The 12,906-nt window shown below is 49.5% G+C and overlaps 1 protein-coding gene and 1 long non-coding RNA gene across 3 annotated transcripts in view; one reads left to right on the plus strand and one right to left on the minus strand.

The window, feature by feature from the left end:
• ADAMTSL3 (ADAMTS like 3) overlaps window positions 1–12,236 on the minus strand; it is a 369,755-nt gene extending 357,519 nt beyond the window's left edge. Inside the window, exons 1-2 of the mRNA XM_040493500.1 lie at window positions 12,232–12,236; window positions 8,444–8,455 (exon numbers count right to left, since the gene is read on the minus strand). The gene's annotated coding sequence lies outside the window, so the exon portion shown is untranslated. The remainder of the gene's footprint in view (window positions 1–8,443; window positions 8,456–12,231) is intronic.
• LOC121042309 (uncharacterized) lies at window positions 29–5,955 on the plus strand. 2 transcript variants are annotated; one of them, XR_005796098.1, is made up of 3 exons: window positions 29–1,095; window positions 3,843–3,987; window positions 4,359–5,955. It is a non-coding gene; the product is annotated as an uncharacterized LOC121042309 (long non-coding RNA). The 2 variants fall into 2 exon arrangements; XR_005796099.1 differs by having other exon boundaries at window positions 5,086–5,955.
• Window positions 12,237–12,906: the final 670 nt, after the last annotated feature.

Raw genomic sequence — 12,906 nt, forward strand, 5'->3', positions numbered from 1 at the left:
GGGGAATTGCTTGCAAAGCCGGCCTGGTGCCCCCACCTAAGTACGGTCACCCGCATCGTGTCCCTGGGTGCCCCGTGTGTGCCGGCCCCTGCGCCCAGCTCCTCCTGTGCGTCTGGTCTCCACCACGGGCCCCATGGCGTTGGTTAGGATCGTTATTCCCATTTCACAGTGGGGAAGCTGAGGCACCGGGGATTAAGAAGTTGCACACAGTGAGTTGCGAAGCCAAGTTTGGGGCTGGTAACCTCTTCCCTCTGAAGTCCCTCTGTTATCCATCCCCAAAGCTGCTGCCTGCCTGTCTGTAGGGGGTACATTGCAGATAGTGTTAGAGCTTTACCAAGAGAGGTGGACCCCCTGCCTGCCTTGCTTCCCCTCCTTACCTTCCTTAGACGGGTGACTCCTTTGGCTCTCCTGACCGTCCACCCCACGTGGAAGGGCTGGAATCTCGTGGAAAAGTGAGCAGAGGACATTCAGTGTGAAGGGGGCAGAGGGGCAGGAAGCAGGGGAAGAGTCAGTCAGTCAGCGGCCGGGAGGGCCGGGCTGAACCACAAAGAACGCACCTATGTACCATCAGCTCTCGTCACTTGCCATACAAAGTTCTGTTCTTACGAAGCCACGGGAACAATGAATACTGAACCCCTGAAACACAGTTAGGTTCCTGCCAGCTTCTGGTCCCGTCTATCAGCCAACCAATGCACAGCCTTCTTTTATACGTGGTTCTCATTAAAACCATTTTATTTAACATGTATTATTGATTCATCGACACTGAATCCACGGCCACCAGCGGTGCGGTACAACACCTGCCTGAATGAGGCTCATGTAACACGAGGATTTTTCTCTGCAGGGCGTGTCACAGCCTGTGCCTAGCAGTGAGCCTGCGCTCCAGCATTGCTCTCGGGGGCCATTTTCAACAGCGAAATCCCCAACAAAGAAGACAAAAATATGGAAAGTGGCACTGAACAGACCATGAAACAAGAAGGCAGAGCAGGACGCCTCTCGGTCCCATGGATCAGGCGATTCACGGGTTCCACCCCTTTGTCACATGACCACGAGAGGAGCTGCAAGCACTGATTTATGGACCCAAATAAATCTTAGCAGGTAGGTGAATTCGCAAACGTGGAATCTGCAAATAATGAGGACCCACTGTATGCACTTCTCATTATCAGGCTATCAGTAGGAGAATAACATTTCAGAACATTTATGGAGTACCAGGCACTTACTTGACTTGCGTTAGCTCCGTCATCCCCGTGGCCTGTGGGGTAGGTATGGTTTTTATTCCATTTTACAAACGAGACCACGGTGGACAGGTTTAACCTCATGTTCTTAGCAGCTGGAACGTCCCATGGTTCTATTCTAAAACCAGCCCTGATGTATCGTGGAGTCTGTTGCAAAAATCACATGAATATTCAAGATGAAATAGAGAATTCAAAGAGATATTATGCCCGTGCAGCTGGGGTGAGCTGAGCCCCCGGTGCCTGCCGTTCAGGAAGGCACGGAGAAGGTCTCTGGAGCTGAAGGTGTGCTGGGAACACTTGAGCCGCTCCTCTCCTGGAATTAATGGCTCCGCAGGACTCCTGTCTCCTTTTCCCTTAGGCACTCTTGATTCCTGAGCCACCCCCCAGGCAGTGCCCTGCATCAGGTGTGGAGGCCAGGGCTGAGCTTCTCTCCCTCGGGTTACATCTCCTATCAGGCCGGCCCCTCAAGAAACAGTTGGTTGGGAGTGAAAAGAAGAGAAAACATCACCAAGACCCTGATGGAGAAGTTCCTCCTTGATCTGGAGGAACAGATCAAGCAATCCATCCTGTTTGTGGCTCAGGCACTGTGCGTTAGGATAACAGAGAGCCATGGAAGGTACACTCCATTCAGGGAGGGCTGGCTGGACCTTGCAGGTCCTGCCCCCAGACTCCCTGCCTGACCCCCCATTAGGACTCTCCTTCACCACTCTGCCCAAGTGTAGACCCCAAACCTGCCCTCGGTCGCCCACCCACTCTCCCCTCCCCTGAGATCTGGCCAAAACCTTTCAATAAGACATCGCCCAAGGCACAGAGGTGGGGGAGGAATGGGGAATGGGAAAAACAGAAGAGAATGAACCCCCAAGAAAGTCAGTCGGTTGGATTAGGCCATCGGGCACAGATGCCCACCCAGTCTATTTCTGGGGGTTCAGGCCTTGGACTACCCCACCTCCCCCAAGACATCTCCCACCACCTAAGGCCAAGAGCAATGTCACCAACCCTGAGAGGTCTAAGAAACCAAGTTCCATTTTCACCTGATGATCCATATTCCAGAGTTCCTGGTTTCCATTACCAGTGACAGGATCTGCTTCTTCCCTGGGAGAGTTTTGGGGATTCCTGCCCCTACTCCCAGCTTGGCCTGCTGACCCCAACCAGACCAGCACAACAATGCAGCATTTGTATACAAGGCGTGCAGGGAGGACCTGAGAGGTTACTCCTGGCGATGCCACTGTTGGAGTATGTGTGTATTTTGTCCTGAGAGAGAGAGAGAGAGAGGAAGTCACTTCAGGGCATCAATCTTGAGAGAGAATTGCTCTCTCTGCCTACAGGACTTGTGAGATGGGCTCAGGAAACACACTTAAGAAGACTCTGTTGGAGGCTGGGAGGGAAGAGCTTCTGGGGACAAATCCTATGGAAATTGCAGTTGCCTACAATAGGTGCAAAGGACATGCTGTCACCCAAAGCCAGCAGGAGACAAGAGGCCAAGAGTGCTAAGTGAGCATGGTGTGTTAGGGGTGCAAGACTGCTAAGGGGGTGCTTTTACAGAAAAAAAACTGGGGGGCACCTGGATGGCTCAGTAGTTAAGCATCCGACTTCAGCCCAGGTCATGATCTCACGGTTTACAAGTTCAAGCCCCGTGTCAGGCTCTGTGCTGTCAGCTCAGAGCCTGAAGCCTGCTTCAGATTTTGTGTCTCCCTCTCTCTCTGCCCCTCCCCCATCTCAAACATAAACATTAAAATAAACATTTAAAAAACTGTAAGGGAGTAGAGCGCAGGACAGGGAAGAGGTAAGAGCAGAGAGCAAGCCTGTGCCCCAGGTACAGTCTCACCTTTGCCTGAACTTCAGGCGCCCTAGAGCAGGAGCTCCACCATAGACGTGCCTTGCCTTCTTTTTTTTTTTTTTTAAATGTGTATTTATTTTTGAGACACAGAGCACAAGCGGGGGAGGGGCAGAGAGAGAGGGAGACACAGGATCCGAAGCAGGCTCCAGGCTCCGAGCTGTCAGCACAGAGCCCGACGCAGGGCTCGAACCCACGAACCGTGAGATCATGACCTGGGCCGAAGTCGGACGCTCAACCGACTGAGCCACCCAGGCGCCCCAAGACGTGCCTTGTCTTAAGACAACAGGACTGAGCTGTGGAATCTACGTGCAGTCAGGCTTTGCCTCCCCTAGAGTTGGGGGGTGCTGTAACTCCCCAGGCAGCTCCCATAAACCAGACAGCTCTCCAGAGAAGCCGTCAGGTGTGAGCCCTTGGCAGCCACATTCTCTTAAACTGAGGGATGGGCGCACCTGCCAATGATGAGGGTCTGACGGGGCATCCGCACCAACAGCATCTGCTCTACGCAGTTTCTCGGGTCTCCTTAGCCCCACGTGGGGAACATGCTCACCTACGGGCTGTAGTTTTCTGCCTGGGGCCGGGGGGGGGGGGGGGTGGAGTCCTTCTTTGGAAGAGAAACTTGCTTTACAAAATGTGTTCAAGTTTTCTGCCTCATAAGCAAAAAAAAAAAAAAAAAGCCCTCGAGAGGAGGGGGACAGGAGGCAGTCCCACTTGGTGAGGGGCGCTGTGTGCCTTGGCACAGCCTCATTCTTGGTTTTTCCTCTCATCTTGCACAGAGATCCCCAAGGAGCGCCTCGGGCTGCCAGATCCATGATTTCATGACTTCTTAGAACAGCCGGATCCATGATTGCAAGTCAGGAGCTTAGGAATGAGGACTGCTGCGGTTCTGGAGGTCTGAGCCAGTCAGGATCTCTCTGTCAGGTGGGTGAAGTCAGACAGACTTTTTCTAGAAAGTTTCGAATCTTTAGGGGTGTGATAAGGAGGGCTAGGGTGCCCCAAAGTGTTACAAAGGAATAGTGCTGGGGCCCTTCCCAGGGCCGGCAAACCAGGTTTCTCTGTGCCCCAAACTAAGGCCGGTTCCCATGTGGCCTCCAGGGCTAGGAAGGTGCTGACCTGACCCGGTTTTGTGGGCATCTCATACTCTGATAATCTGCACCCACACACATACACGTATGTGCAGATAGAGTCCACTGTGGAACAGGAGCAAACCGCAGGTTCCCAGGCAAGAATGGATTTGCTAGTGCCTTTGAACCATTTCACTCCGCCCTTGACAACCCTTATCTGCTCCTTAGAGGCACAGGCCGAGTGGGGAACATGGAGCTACCATCAGGAAATCCACTACTGTGGCCCAGAATCGGCCACAAACTGGGGGGTTCTAGGCAAATCACTTCACCTCTCTGAGCACCAGCTTTCTCCATTATATTGTGGACAACAGGTCCTTCCACTGTCATCTCCAGGATTGTCTTCATACTCTGCTTGTATAATAGAGCAACACCTTCCCCATCTAGAACTCAGCTGTAGCAGTCTCTGTGGGTCTAACCACAGCCAGAAAAGAAAAGGCCTCTGAACATCCACCTGACGTCAGATTTAAGCATATCGCATACGAGCAAACACTTAGGTCTCGCTCGACTATTGACTCTTTCTCTGCACATAGTTCTAGTTTTCAAGAGTAACTTAGAGCTGTAAATTTGAAAGGAAAAGAAAGCCTGCTAAGAAAAGAGATATGAACAAAGTCACTACAGAAAAACCGTAAAAGGCACAAAAGAAGTGAAAAAGACACCATAGTCAGGGACCGTGTTGTTCCCCCTCAGAAGGCTCGAGAAAATCACTATGTCGTGGCACCGTCCTGTGTTCACGAATCCAGATTATTTATAAATGCATTTGTTCATTAGCTTCTGTTTACGGATGTATGGAAGTACATGTAACATTTTAGAAAGACATTCACTCACAAAAGGGTTCAATTTATGAAAAAGAAAACAAAACCAAGCAATATATATTCCTTTACCTCTTTGCTCTCAGCCTTCTGAAAAATTCACATCTCGAACATCACCTCTGGCAACTCTTGGAGACCAACGTCTTATTCCAGCATTGATCAATTTGCCCCAAAAACAACAACAACAACAACAAATAAGAGTGCAAAGAACTCTGTACGCACTATTGTTTAACATTGTGATAACAGTTTTCTTCCAAGTCCTCAAGATCTTTATTTCCTGGTGCCACATCCCCTGTCACTTACCTGCCTGTTTACTCGGCTTCCTACGTGCCCCTTGCTGTGCCGGCCTGGCAATACTTGGGTTGGAAATGCCTCCAAGAAATACTTGAAAGTCTCTTTTCACATATAAGTTCAACAACAACAACAAAAAGCATTGTTTTGCAAAACACACTTAACTTTGGGATGGTGTTGATAGCCAATTAGGCATTTTTCTCCCTTCTTTACCAAGACTCAGGCCAAAACGTTCTATGGATGAGGATGAAGAACCAGTTTCCTTCAGATCCCGCCATCCACTATGGGTCAGCTTCAAACCTAAGGAAAACTTCAGTGCAATGCAGTGAAATGCAGTGTATATTAGCCGACGACCTACTTCGTGTCAGGCATGCGCTAGGTCCTGAGAACACGATGGTGTGATAAGACATTGCCTCTTCCCCGAAGAAGCAAATGAGATACGGTGGGATACGTGTTCCCAGAGGTGTCAGAACAGGGAGCTATAAAAGAATTGGGTAGGATGGCAATTAATTCAGTCATGGGGGTGTTAGAGATTTCTTAGGAGAGGTGATATTTCAGCTGAGAACTGAAGTTTAAGTGCAGGCACAGTATCTTCTGGTTTAAAATAAAAACAGGGGGGCCTGGGTGGTCCAGTTGGTTAAGCGTCCGACTCTTGATTTCAGCTCAGGTCATGATCTCACAGTTTAGGAGATAGAGCCCCATGTCAGGCTCTGTGCTGGTGGTGCGGAGCCTGCTTGGGATTCTCTCTCTCACTCTCTCTGTCTTAAAATAAATAAACTTTTAAAAATTAAGATAAAATGAAATAAAAAAGCTACTCTCCTTCTGTGCTTCTCCTCCAATGAGAAACAATCTACTATTCCAAATAGACATTTTTAAACCATATAAATGGCTGGGGTGAGGGGTGTAGATCTAGGAAAGAATGACTCAATGCATCACATGCTCTAGGACAAACCCTATGTGACCACTCCCATCATGGTCACACATGTGATATGCCTGCACCTTCAGACTAGGAATCATGGGAACATTGTAGAGTATCTAGGCACATTCTAGTGGGGCCCCCAATGATCCTTGTTCCTGGTATACACACCATTGTGTAATCCCCTCCCTGCGAGTGTGGACAGGACCTGTGACTTCTAGCAATAGAATATGACAAAGGACTCTCTTCCTCGGTGCTGCCTGCGGAGGTGACAGCCATCTCCTGCTAGGCATCGTGGCCACCCCCAGACCTCCGACGAAGCCCAGGATCGTTAAAAAGAAGTTCATCCAGCACCGGCCAGACACCGTATCAAAATCAGGCACAACCAGTGGGAACCCCGAGGCATTGACAACGGGGTGCGTGGAAGGGCCCGGTCTTGCTGCCCGACAGCGGATACAGGAGCGACAAGGATACAAAGCACGTGCTGCCCAGTGGCTTCCAGAAGTTCCTGGTCCGCAATATCAAGGAGTCTGCAGAGCTGCTGATGTGCAACAAATCGTACTGCGCCTCAGAGATTGCTCACGTCCCCTCCAAGAACCACAAAGCCATTGTGGAAAGAGGAGCCCCGCCGGCCATCAGAGTCCCCAGTCCCAATGCCAGGCTGTGCAGCAAAGAAAATGAACAGGCAGTCTATGTGCATGTTGTATCTGTGTTAATAGAACCATAAAATTAAACAAAAAAGAATTTGACAAAGTCATTGGGACAGCACTTCTTTAAGTGATGTAACACTGTCACTTCCCTGCTGCCAGGAGACTCTCCCTTGTCTGATGTGATGACGTGAGCCAATAACAGAGACACTCGTGTGGCAAGGAGCTAAGGATCCTTAGCTTAAGGGTCCTTGTTCATCTCTTGTCTCTTTCCCAGTATGTTCTCAGTGGTATCAGGTGTGAAAGGGGCTGGATAACACATCAGATCCAGCATAACTTCTTTATATCACAGAGGAAGATGTGAAAAATCTGTATAAATAAACATTTCCATTTGATTTGAAAATCAAATTTAAAAGGACAGAATTTATATCTCACTTCAAGGATGCCAGCTAAAAGCCAGCTTCTAGAGTACTGTTCCAGCTTTCATAATCCTGAGAAAGAGGTTCTAGCCTGGCATTCCCATGCATTCCTCCCCAAAATAGTTCTGGGCAGGAATTATTCATGAGAAGGTTTGGGTGTGAATTAAGAATTCCAGACAAAAAGGAAAACGTGCAAAGACCCAAAGATGAACGTTCCAATTCAACAGCCACGTGCTTTGTAAAGGTTTGGCGTGGCGGACGGAAGGCTGCCAGTTGGCCGAATCCCTTCTCCTACGCCTCCTTCTCGGAGGCTACGATTCCCAGCCTTCTTGCAGAGCCACGTGACTCACTCTGGCCGGTGAAATAAGACTGGAGTTGCGGCGTATCCCTTCCTGGTCGAGGCGGTGGAAAGCTGCTGTGGCTTGTCCACAGGAGAAGTTGGGCAGTGAACATAGATGCTGTGTGTTGTTACGGCAGCACCACAAATGAAAAGATCCTGGGTGGCTGGTCCGCGAAGGACGGCTGGCTTGGAGAGTCAACCGACCTATGCTCGATCTCACACGGACAAGAAAGCACCTTTTTCTGTTGAACTTCTGACGCCTTTTACTTATTTGTTACATCGGCATTCACCAGCCTATGCAGACTAATACATGTGGGGTCCAGAGTGAAAATGGGGGATTGGCCCAAGTTAAATAGACAGACGAGTAGGCAGGGGGCGAGTTTGTGAAGGGCACATAGGCCATGCTGTGGGGTTTTGGAACTTACCCTAAGCACAGGGGCTTGTTTAGTATAACATCTGGCACAGAAATGGCACGAGATTGGATCTTAGTAGTGATGGCTCTGGCTGTTATGTTCAACGATCCAAGCAAGAGCTCACGTAGGCATAACCTGGCCCAAGTGGTCGTGGAGACAGAAGGAAATAGGTGTATTTGAGAGCTGTTAGAGCTGATAAGGCTTGGCGAATGACTTCAAAGGTAGGGTACCATGAAGGGACGAGTCAAGGCGAGCGCCCCGGTTTTTGACACTGGCCTTGGGTAGTGGCAGTTGTCATTCACTAACACAGAGAACATAAGAGAAGGAGCATATTGGGTGGGAAGAGGCAGCACAGAGACAATGGCTTCACTTGGAAGAGTTTGAGCCGGACATGCCTGTGGTCTAGAATCAGGACAACCTGGGCCGGAGACTCAGGCTTGACACTTGTCAGCATATGGTTAACCCTTGAACCATATGGAAGTTGATAGTGTGCGTGAAAACAGCTATCTGCCCATCCACCATCTGTCCATATGTCTGTTTATGGGGAAAGGAGTTTTTAAATATTCTCTAATGTGCATATAATATGTTATAATTCCCCTAAACAGTGAAAATATCAAGTTTTGCGTCTTTTTCACACACACACACACACACACACACACACACACACACACACACACCAAAACCAAGAAGCAATTACCTTGAGCCACTTTTGACTTCTGCCTTTATCTTCATCATTCGCTCATATGGTTCAGAGGCTCAGGCCTGAAGGATGTTCTCTCAACTCCGTTCTCTTGCTTTTCCATTGTAAACATCAGCCTGAAAGACACCCAGAAGCCCCCGAATCCACCAAGGCAAGTATGACATTCAACCCTAACCTGGGTCCCTGGTTTACCATCAAAGCAAGAGTGGGACTTACTTGGCATTCCCCATGAAATTGCTAAATGCTATTTCATTAAATATGTGCTGGAACAGTGTATTTTTATTGTTGTTTTTGAAAACCAAGAAAGAAACCAAAAGACTGCATGAAACAAATATTCCTAAATTCACGTGTGTAGTCGGGAAAATTGAGAACACAATGTCCTGTGTTCTGCAAAGTATAAAGAAAGAAAATGGAAATGAAAATTTAAAATAAAAAACTGATATTGACATGAAATTTCAGGTCAGGCAGAGACTTCTGATCCAAGAAGATGATTTGAGCTCAAATTTTTTCCTCAAACCATGCCTTCCCCCACTGAAGCCACTAAATGGATAGGATAAACAAATTCTACATTAGTGCTGGAAACCGGGGAAGGAAATCATCCCCACCGCTGGGGCGCAGAGGGTTGATGAGACACAGGAGTAGCCGTAACTCTGCCAACGATGGCCCTCGTGATGCGGGAAGAGAGCCGTGCGCCATGAATGTCTTCCCTTGACTCTGCCAGGAAGGTAAGGAGACTGTTCTTGACAAGTACAGAAGAAAAAAAGCAAATGATACAGGTCAGCAATATTGCTTTTCCCGCTCTGCCTTCAAGGATGGAGTGATTCTTTCCCTGCTCGGTCAGCTGTGAGACTGCTCTCGGGCTTGGAAAAAAGCCGAAGGATTTCTACTAATAAATTATGTGGACCGACCCAGAGAAGAAAGGATCCAGGAGGAGAGACAAGGAGAGCAGTGGGCAGAGGTTGAGAGATCAGGAGAAAATGAGAGGAAAGGTTGATGTGGCGACTGGGTCTTTGGGAAAGACAGAACAGCTTTAAGAATGCTAGATGCACATTGTGCAACATGCTTCTGGATGTGAAATCCTGCTGATAGGGAGCCTTAGGCACAAGCACATGATCCGGTTTTCTTTGCAACGGTCGATTGGAAGCGGATTGGTGTCAACCCAGCGCCAGGAGGCAGGCTAGCGATGCTCTCTGCTGGCCTTCTCTGTGGGTGTCTTGTGGGAGATTCAACATCAACTGATTCTTCACCGCGTCTGGCCTGCGACATGACAAGGACAGTCTGTGTGTGTGTGTGTGTGTGTGTGTGTGTGTGTGTGTGTGAGAGTGATGGGGGGCTCTCCCCTGTGTGGTACCTTCCTAGCTGCTTCCTGCCAGCCTCCTCCTCTGCCTTCCTCTTGGCTATGTAAACCAGAGACCATGGTTTTAAAGAAATATTCGGTTCAAGGTGACCAAGATGGGTCATCTTCCCATCGCCAACCCCCTCCATCTTTGACCCCTCACGAGTCACTGGGCCTCGGAGAAGGGTCATTTCCTAAGTCGGAGAGACTCCAGGAGATCCAGGAGGTGGAGTCCGTGACGGCCAAGAGCAAGGCAGCCTCGCGTCCTCGTATAATTTCATCTCTTACGGCTCCTGTGGCTTCGTGCCGACAATTATAAGCGCATCCATATAGACTGAATGAATACATGTAGACCGAAGTAGGACAGGACGGTAAGATAATAAGCATCAGCCAGCCTAAAGCCAGAAATAAGAGCTATGGCGAGGGCGCACGTTCAAAGGAACCGGGGAGCAACCCCCGTCTCTCGGCCCAAAGATTGAGCAATTAAGAGGAACGCACGGGAAGACCACAGCATCTCCGTGGTGACTGGGCATCTGTCCACTCTCTGCTGATGCGCTGCTCCCGAGAAGAGGAAGGGAGCGGCTTAGCGACCCCTGCCCAGGCCCTTGGTCCCCTTTTCCAAAGTCACCGGCTGATTCCGTCGCCCTCTGGGCCCAGGACTTAGGAACTAGAGGGTGCAGACAGGGCAGCGTAGCAAAGTAGCAAAGCCGCCTGTATGTGGCACAGATGCCGAAGTAGAGAAGAAGGATCGGCCACCAGCCCCAACCCCAGCACTCCCAGGGGGTGCTTAGAGAAAGCCCCTTCCTGTCTTCAGGAGGCCATTGCTGCAGTGTTGTCACGGGCAGCACACAGTGCTTTCTTCTGGAAGACTCTCGGGAATTTGAATGATACTACACCTGAATGAACCCCAAGGCCTCTACATTAGCTTCCCCAGAGCGGCCATACCCAATGACCGCAAGTGAGTGGCTCAAAACAACACAAAGGTGGCCTCTCACTGTCCCGGAGGGCACGCGTCGGAAACCAAGGTGTTGGCAATTCTGCGCTACATCCGATGGCCCTAGGGGAGAATCCTTCCTTGCCTCTTCCAGCTTCTGGTGGCGTCGGGTCTTCCTCGGCTTGCCGTTGTGCCCCCCACATCTCTGCCTCTGTCTCCACGTGATCTTCACATGACCTTCTCCCTGCACCTGTCTCGTAGGGACACCAATCATTAGACTTAGGGCCCGCCCCGAACCCTGGACTTTAAAAGACCCTTTCTTGCACGTAAAAGACCCTATTTCCAAGTTAAAGTCACATTCTCAGCCTCCGGGCGGTTAGGACTAGGACATACCTTTTGGTGATCATTATTCTGCCCACTGTCACCACCAAGGCTTAATCTCTATATTCTGTATTCTCTGTCCCACCTGAAGTTGCGTCTGAACACGTTGCCTGACATGGTGTGAGGGACACGGGCTGATGTGGGAAACCCTGCGTGTGGCCATGGCTGGGCACCGGCTTTGGCATACACCTAATGTTGGGTGTACTTCTGACCTCTCAAAACCCCCTGTATTACATTGTTGGCCTAACCAAACATATCAGAGAGAGGAGAAGCCTGGGTTATTTGCCTCTTGTCATTCCTCATACTACAGGAAAAGTCCTTTCTGCTATCGATGGGCGGGCACCTAGGGGTCAGTACTTGAGTTAAGGCACAGAACACCTGTATCTGCCCATGCTACAGATAGGTGAGTTTTACAAGGGCAGGTCAGCGGCAACCACTTTGTCTGATGAACTCTTTTCCTTAGATCCTCCCTAGATTGATTTCCTTGAGACAACCACAGAATCCCAGAAGCAAGAGAGTATCGTGGGTCCATCACGTGAGTGCTTGTGCTGCAGGCCGTAACTCACCTGGTTAGCAGTGCTAGACTGTGAGGGATCTGTGCTAGACTGAAAGGGATCTAGAGCATAGATATACGGAGTGAAATTCAAAATTTAACAGGAATGTTGGGTTTTCAGGAAATGTGGCTGGTAAAACACAGAAGGGACAAGGTCAGGAGTAGCTGCCCAGCTCAGACCCTACAAATCAGCCCAGGAGAGGCAGAGCTGGCTGCCTGCGCGTCTGCATTTTGAGAGGGAGGAGGGGTATTGGCCATGGTTGTCATCGTTGATGCTGACCATGTATTCAGGGGAGCAACACAGCTTCTGTGAGGGTGACTTGGTAACATTTTCGGATCCACCAGCAGTCACCAGCAGCTCATGTGTTCAGCATCAGGACCCAGGCACAATATATTCATTTCCTCATGGGAATTTGCTAATCAAAGACTTTTTTTTAAAGTTTATTTATTTTCAGAGAGTGGGGGAAAGGGGCAGAGAGAAACTGAGAATCCCAAGCTGGCCCCACACCTTCAGCGTGGAACCCACCACGGGGCTTGAACTCACGAACCATGAGATCATGACCTGAGCCAAAACCAAGAGTCTGACTGATGCTCAACCAACTGAGCCACCCAGAACCTCTACTTTTCTTAATATTTAAAATATATGTCTAGTCAGTTTCTGCTGTTGTGCCAGTGAGTAGACTTCAGTGGGAGTTTCTTCAACATTCTGGACGACTCTATCGCTCAGCATATCTTCAGTGGCTCCACTCTTACGTCTATGGATGGTATCACCTTGGGCAGGTATTTAGAAACCTTAGGACACAACAGTCCCTGCCCTTTGCCTATGTTTCTGTAGGTATGCAGCTCTAAACTACTGTTTCTTTTTCAGTAATGACCGCTAGAACCTATTTGCTACAAATTAGCTGGTAAGTGTCTTAGTCCCTGGGCCTCACTTTGCTAATGTCTCTGGGAATGGGGCTAGCCTGGCAACTGGGGGG

The sequence above is a fragment of the Herpailurus yagouaroundi genome, unplaced genomic scaffold (assembly GCF_014898765.1).
Source record: "Herpailurus yagouaroundi ecotype Mexico unplaced genomic scaffold, PumYag 185, whole genome shotgun sequence".
Taxonomy (NCBI): Eukaryota; Metazoa; Chordata; class Mammalia; order Carnivora; family Felidae; genus Herpailurus; species Herpailurus yagouaroundi.